Source organism: Tenrec ecaudatus, chromosome 6 (genome assembly GCF_050624435.1).
Source record: "Tenrec ecaudatus isolate mTenEca1 chromosome 6, mTenEca1.hap1, whole genome shotgun sequence".
Taxonomy (NCBI): Eukaryota; Metazoa; Chordata; class Mammalia; order Afrosoricida; family Tenrecidae; genus Tenrec; species Tenrec ecaudatus.
Genome location: NC_134535.1, coordinates 103,664,074 through 103,671,725, shown reverse-complemented (window position 1 = coordinate 103,671,725; position 7,652 = coordinate 103,664,074). Strand labels below are relative to the sequence as shown.

General features: G+C 46.6%; 1 non-coding gene across 1 annotated transcript; it reads left to right on the top strand.

Annotated features, from left to right (window-relative positions):
- The first annotated feature begins 6,803 nt into the window (after positions 1 to 6,803).
- LOC142452324 (U1 spliceosomal RNA) lies at positions 6,804 to 6,966 on the top strand. Its single transcript, XR_012785339.1, has one exon. It is a non-coding gene; the product is annotated as a U1 spliceosomal RNA (small nuclear RNA).
- The last annotated feature ends 686 nt before the right edge of the window (positions 6,967 to 7,652 follow it).

The following is a 7,652-nucleotide window of genomic DNA, read 5'->3' as shown; positions in this document are numbered from 1 at the left end:
ATGCACGACAGACTGGGGTATACGGTTTTCGGCTGCCATGTGGTTATTTTGCCAGGATATGAGTTTTATCAATGGTGTCCCGCTTTACCAATGTTAAAATCTGGTCACCTTAGGCTTGGGGGATGTCACTTAACTCTTCTGGGTAGGGCCAGCTCCACAATGTACAACATGATTATGTGGAACTTATTGTTTAAAAATTGTTAAACTTTCCAGATAGCCACCACCTACTGCCACCAAGTCCATTCAAACTCCTAAAAACCCTACTATGTCAAGTAGAACTTCTCCCTAGGGTTTACAAGGCTATGAATCTTTTCAGGGGCATTAGGTTTCATACTTCTTCTGAGAAGTGGCTGGTGGATTTGAACTGCCAACCTGACTAGCAGACCAATGCATAACCCACCACACTAATATGGCAATTACAGAACATTCAACCAAGCGCCTTTGTGTGCATGAAGTTAATTTTGACTCACACGAACCCTCAAACGGAGCCCTGGGGGCATCGTGGGTACTCACTGGGCTGCTCACTACAAGGTCAGCAATCTGAAAGCACCAACTGCTCCCCGGGAGAAGGATGAGGCTTTCTAACTCTGTGGAGAGTCACAGTCTTGGAAACTCACGGGGGCAGTTCTACTCTGTCCTACAGGGTCACTGTGAGTTGGCATCAACTCCTTGGTAGTGAGAAAGTAACCCAGTAGAACTGGCCCATAGGGTTCTTAGTCTGTAATCTTCATGAGGGCAGGTCGCCAAGTCTTTCTCCCTAGGAACTATTGATGGGTTCCCATAGAGACCTTTCAATCAGCAGCCAAATATTGGGACTTACCCGCTGGGCCACCAGGCTTCCTGAAACCAGAGCATGGTCCTGCTCAGCCGTGCCCCCAAGTGGCAGTTTACATCGTATACTCAGGAAGCCAGCTCTGCCGCAAAACTCAGTTTCCTCATCTGGAAAGCGGTAGGAATCATTGTTTTTATCTTGGTTCAGTGGTTCAATGTTGGACCGACTACTAACTAAAAGGTCTTTGGTTCAAACCCACCAGGCACATCCTGAGCGAAAAATGAGGTTTTCTGATCCTATGAAATTTTATGAAAACCCAAAAAAGAGCATTCACTGCTCGGTGCAATAGGGCACTGTGAGTTACACTGATTTGCTGGCAGTGGGTTTGGTTTTAGGGAGCTTCAGGGCTGAGAGCCATTGAGGGTCTCCGGATGGTGAAAACAGTTGCCGTGATTGGCTGCTAACCCAAAGTTGTCTGGGAAGGAAAGACTGGCAATCTACTTCTAAAAAATCAATCACTTGGCAGCGGGGAGGCGCCTGGCGCTCTGTAGCAAGCTGTGTCCGTTTTCTAGCAAAATAAGCGATTATGGAGGCGAGATTCAGTATGCTTGCACTGGTAGGTGAAAGATGATGGACACTATGGAACTAAAGATCAGGAAATCCAGGGAATGTGGCTGCTGGCTGGAGATCCAGAGCAGGCCGGAGATCCAGACCAGGCTGGCGATCCACCAGAGCAGAGCTCTTGTCTTCTCTTGGCTGGGGACACCAAGCAAGCTAAGTGAGTTTCTGGCATCCCCTTCCAATCCCAAACATCAGAATCCCCATCCCCTTCCAATCCCAAACATCAGAATCCCCATCCCCTTCTAATCCCAAACATCAGAATCCCCATCCCCTTCCAATTCCAAACATCAGAATCCCCATCCCCTTCCAATCCCAAACATCAGAATCCCCATCCCCTTCCAATTCCAAACATCAGAATCCCCATCCCCATCCAATCCCAAACATCAGAATCCCCATCCCCTTCCAATCCCAAACATCAGAATCCCCATCCCCTTCCAATCCCAAACATCAGCATTACAGACCTCGCATCCCCTTCCAATCCCAAACATCAGAATTACAGACCTGTGGGTACGGGAAGAACAGGGCGGGGTGGCGGGGGAAAAGGGGGTACAGGGAGCTGGTAGCATTGATGACTGCATAACTCCACTCAAGGGGTGTGAACAACAGAATTGTATGTGAATGGGTATATTGGCTGCTGTAACATGTGACAAAAATAGATAGATAAGCAAACAAACAAACAAACAAACAAATAAGAGTTCCCTGAGGGGTAGGGTGAGGAAGGGAGGGGATAAAGGGGAGCTGATACCAAGTTGTTCAAGAAGAAAGAAAATATTTTGAAACTGATTGTGGTACCAATTGTACAATACTCCTTCTGTGGTTGACCTATGGAATGTTGTGATAACTGTAAGCGCTCCTAATGAGGTGATTTTAAAAAGAAAAGAAAGAAAGAGAAATGGAACCACTTTATGGCTCACAATTCTACTCTGACACATGCAGGGTCACCGTGGGGACTGTGTTGCAGGGAGAAAGACAGGGCTTTCTAGTCCTGTAAAGAGTCCAGTCTTGGAAACTCACAGCGGTAGTTCTACCCTGTCCTATAGGGTCATTATGAGTCGCCATCACCTCGGCAACTGTGTTTGGTTTGGGTTCTTAAGTTTATTGTGAACCCTGGGAGAGTCCTGGTGCCATAGAGTTTATGAGGTGGGCTGCAATCCGAAAAGTCCAGCAGTTTGAAACCACCAGTCACACCTTTGGGGAAAGATGGGTTTTCTACTCCTGTAAACAGTCACAGCCTCAGACACTCACGGAGCAGATCCAGCAGGCCCTACCAGGTTGCTGTGAGTCAGCACAGAACATGAAAGGGTGGCCAAGAGCGTGGCTCTGGGGTTAACAGTAAATATCCTGCTAGGCCGAGTGTAAGGATCATAAGACAGAATAATTTGTCACCAAAGGTCTAGAATCCTTATAATCCAAAGTCGAAGGAGGGATCCGTATCAGAGCCTAAATTGTGAGAATCCGGTCTGCAGACAGGAGTCATTGGTGAAAGTACATAGGAAATAAGCCTCCAGAGAACTCCCCCATCTAAAATTGAGGGATGGAAGGGAAGCGGTCTCTGACCAGAGTGCTAGGGAGAGAGGAGTGGAGAGGATCAAAGGTGTAAATCTGACCTGAACAGTTAAAACTTCATCAGTAGATCTCTCCTATGATTCAGGCTGAACCCGATCTGGTTTCCAAGATCTGATTTCCAAAATTTTCGATATATATATATATATATATATATATATATATATATATATATATATATATATATATATATATATATATATATATATATATATATATATATATATATATATATATATATATATATATATATATATATATATATATATATATATATATATATATATATATATATGGCTGCAAAAGGAAGCTTTATTGTTTCCATTGGGTCCCCAGTTTGGGGGAAGGACTTCAGGAAGGTGGTGCTGTGGCTGGCGAGGGGGCAGGTTCAGGCTGAGGGGCTCAGGCCGGCAGGGGGCAGGCAGGAGGGACCCTCCTAGTCCTGTTTGAGGGTGAGCCTCTGGCAGAGTTCCTCGCCCAGTCGGGCCTGGGAACTGGCCAGCCTGCGGAGGTGGGTCTGAGGTTGCCCATCTTCCTGAGGAGTTTCACCTCCTCCTCCAAGAAGTGGTTCTTGAGAAAGGCTCAGATGGGGGTGCTGTGTGAGTGGACCCCAGGCATGCAGGTCCAGAAAGGCCTGGTTGAGTTTCTTCTCCAGGGCCAGTGCAGCCTCCATGGCGTCCAGGTTCTACCCCACTCATCTTGGGGCGGCTTCTGCACATCCTGGGAGAGGGCAGCGCGCTGGTTCTGCAGCTTCCAGGAACACCCTCCTCACTCTGCTCCTTCGCCAGCTCGCGGAAGAAGTGTCCCCCGCCTTCCAAGGCCACATCGTCGCGGGTGAAAAAGATGCCCAGAGAGAGGCAGGTGTAAGAGCCCCGCAGATGCAGGTTGACACGGGCCTCAACTTCAGCGGACTAATTCGGACAGATCTGAGCGCTCATGATTGGTCGGTCTGGAGGTCACCACACACCAAATGAAAGTGTTCGCTGGTCCCAATAGGAGGGGATGGCCGAGAGAAGATGGTCCCGAAGGGTGCGCCAGGAAAGGAAACTGGAGCGCGGCGCAAGGTTGGAGGATCCCCGGATCTGTTCAGTTCAAACACTGTTGAAGCAAGACACAGATCCGCGGGACCATAGGGCCAGCTTAATTTTCTGTATTTTTGGTTTGTATTGTTCTGTTTGGATTTTGTTCGTTCATAATAGAGTGTATCTCAGAGGTGTTATGTCAATGGAGGTCACTCTCTTGAAGCCGTGTTATATGCTTTTCTGGTTTTTGGTATATGAATCCCAGGATTGATGAACCCATAGGGACAGCAAGTAGAATAAGGGGTTTGGGTGGAAGAAGGTACAGTGGGGGGCGGTGGGGGTGGGGAGACGATGACAAGGGGTCCATGTAGAAAAAGAATGTTTGGAAACTGATTGTGGTAGCAATTGTACAATTCTACTTAGCACGATTGAAATATGGAATGATATATATATTCCTAACTAATTAAAAAAAGAGAGAGAAAGGATCATTTGTTTTCTTTTTCACTATCTCCTATCAATCAGAGGAGACCTGGTAGTGCACTGGTGTCAACCCATCCAACCTGCCCATCTGCTCCCATAACGATTCTGAATAAAAACCAACCCTCTGTCACCAGTCAATGCCGACTCCTCGTGACCCTACAGGACAGAGTAGGGCTGCTCTTCACACAGTTCCCGAGACTTGAAAAAAAAATTGAGTGTAGACAATTTCTCTTTCTCCAGTGGAGGGGTTAATAGGTTTGAACCTCTGACCTGTGGTTAGCAGCCCAATGCTTACCACCAGGGCTCCTGCCCAGAGAGAGGGCAGTCTAGAAAATCTGGGACAGCACCACATTGTCCCACGGAGTAGCGGAGTAGCTATGAGTCAAAATCTGTCTGGACGGCACTGAACAATAACAACATGGCCAATGAGTCACTTGTGGGGGAGGACACGGTGGGGGGGTGGGGGTGGGGGGGATGAAGAGCTGAGAGACTCTGCTGGGACAAACAATGCAGATCGTTAGCCATTTTGCTTATTTATAGTTTATGGGTCTCTACCGCAGGGCATACCTTTCTTTCCTCTCTCTGCTGCCTGTGGCTCAGGAAGCTGTGCTACTGAGTGGCTTTTGGACCTTGGAGCTCCTGTGCTGTTGCCTGACTTTCTGACAAAAGTGTTATTAGTTCCACACATATGACACTTTTATTCTATAAATAAAGAAAGCTTTAAAAAGCAAGTGAACGCAACCCTGACAGTCTAAAATAGCAAAGGACAAATACAGCTGATGTTTATCAGATTCATCTTCAGTGGGAGGTAAGGAAAGTCAGGAGGTTTTGAGCAGCATTTTAGAAGGTGTGATCATTTTCTTTGGCATATTTATTACCTTCTGAAAGAATTCAAAGTCAGCAAGTAGAACAGACACAAAGTAGTTCAAACCCACCACCTGCTCCGTGGGAGAAAGTTGAGGCTGCCTGTTTGCATAAAGATTTACAATCTTGCTATGTGTCAGTCCTGCTCTGTCCTACTGAGCTGCTTTCTGTTGGGATTGTCTCCACGGTAGTGGGTTTTGGTGGGAGGTTGAATGGATTAAAATAAAACAACTCGCCCTAATGCTTTTTTCAATAATACCACATGGGAACGGTTTTGAGTGCTCGTTCTGCTGGTTGCAGAGGATTGACTTCATTGTCACTGCAATTCAACCCCTCCTGGGGCAGGCTTGAACCTGGGGTCTGACTCTTCCACCTTCAAAAAAGGATGGAAACACTGACAGGATAGTTCAGAACCTTAAACAAGGGGCCTGCACAAAAGCGCCACTCTCACAAATGCATTCAGAATCAACAAAATGGAGTTGCTGAAAAAAAAGAGGATGATACTGAATGGGCAGCAGTTTTCCTCATTTAAATCTAATTAAGCCCTAACCCTCTGAGACCTCAGGTGCCCTGTCCTGCCCTGTCTTCAGGTTTGTGTCACAGCACATGCTCCCTGGGTGGTGGTGTTGTTTCATGTTTGTTAACTGATGTTTTGTATCCTTCTCTCGCATCTAGAATATGGGTGCTTGTTGGACGCTGCTGCTGTTAAATCAGTGTGGACCCCAGGGGAGCATTTGCCCCAGAGATAAGGAACACAGGGGGAGAGAAGGTCAAATGGAATGTAAACATTGGGTGGGGGCGGGGGGAGAGGGTGTTGCTGCCTCATGGGAATCACAGTCAATGACATGCACGACCAAAGCGTGTGAATTTCTGATGGGAAAAACAGTTTGCTGTGAACACTTTCACTCAAATCAAATAAGAAGTTCTAAAGGTTCTTTCGGACCAGCAGCCTTGAACCTGCCGAGTGGTCTTGTGGAAATGAAATGGCTTCACGAGTTGGCTTAGGCTGCCATCTTAAAGGGCCAGCTCTCCAGGTCTTTTCTTCCTTCAAAGAGGCAGGTGGCTTCGAATCAGGAACTTTTCTGTTAAACAGCCTAGCACTTACCAGTTTCAACCCCCAGGGTGTCTTAGGACTTGGTGGCTCTCCACCCCCTATCCCTCCCCAAGAGCAGGGACCTTGTGTACCACATTCTGGGCTCTATCTCTAAGCCTAGAACAGACTCTGAAAGAACTGCGTGAAAGAGGCAATGTTATCATGATGTCAATAAATATTTGATTTTCTCCAGAAGAAATGGGCTGAATTATCTTCACAAAATTGAAGGAACAAAGTCCCTCCATACCCAGGTCCCAGACAATACAATCTGCTCATTACCCTCAGAATAGAAGGCGTGCAGATTTTCTTTCCAGATATGCAATGAATATCTGGTCAATTCTTCCAACCAAAATATTTGTAAGGAATGTCATCATAAGAGGTAGCATTTATACTTACCTGGCAGGGGAGACGCCATGATCACGAAGGTGGTTTTCCCAGGGCGAGGCTCACCCATTGCACTCCGGGTGTGCTGACTCCCGCGATATCCCCAAATGTGGGAAACTTGACTGCATAATTTGTGGTAGTGGGGACCTACGTTTGTGCTCTCCCCTGTGTGTGTGTGTGTATATATATATAATTTATAACTTTGATTACTCACGAGTCTCTGCTTTTCCAGTCCATCATGACATCAACCGTTTTCTCTCTTCCTTTTGTTCACCGTCCAACACTCTACCAAGTAGTACCTGAGATAAATTCCCACCATCCTTGCTTCTAAGGAACATGCTGACTGTACTTCTTCAAGACTGATCTGCTTGTTCTTTGGGGAGTCGAAGGTACTTTCAATATGCTTCTTCAACCCCAGAGTTCAAATGCATGACTTTTTCTTCACTCTTTATTATTCAGTGTCCAATTTTCACATGCATATGCGGCAAATGAAAATACCCTGGCTTGGGTCAGGTGCATCTTATTCCTCAAAGTGACATCCGTAGGCATATGAGAGCGTAAATTCTGGGCACTGGGTTTGGGGAAGGCTATGGTTTACAGTGGAAGCACTAAATCCTTTTTGTCTCCACAGAGATTCGGCTCCATTGAGTTCTTTCTCACCGTAGAGAGGCAATATAAAAAAAGCTTTGCCTTCAGGCAAAGTGAGTTTGCTGTGAAGTCCCCTTCCCAGGGAAGGGAAATCTGTCACCTCAGGCATTTGCCTGGGTCTGTTCTTGATGAAAATAGGGCCACGTGATCACAGGTCCTATGCCAAGGCAGTCAGAGAGTGCTGAACAAATCTTGTAAGCTTTCC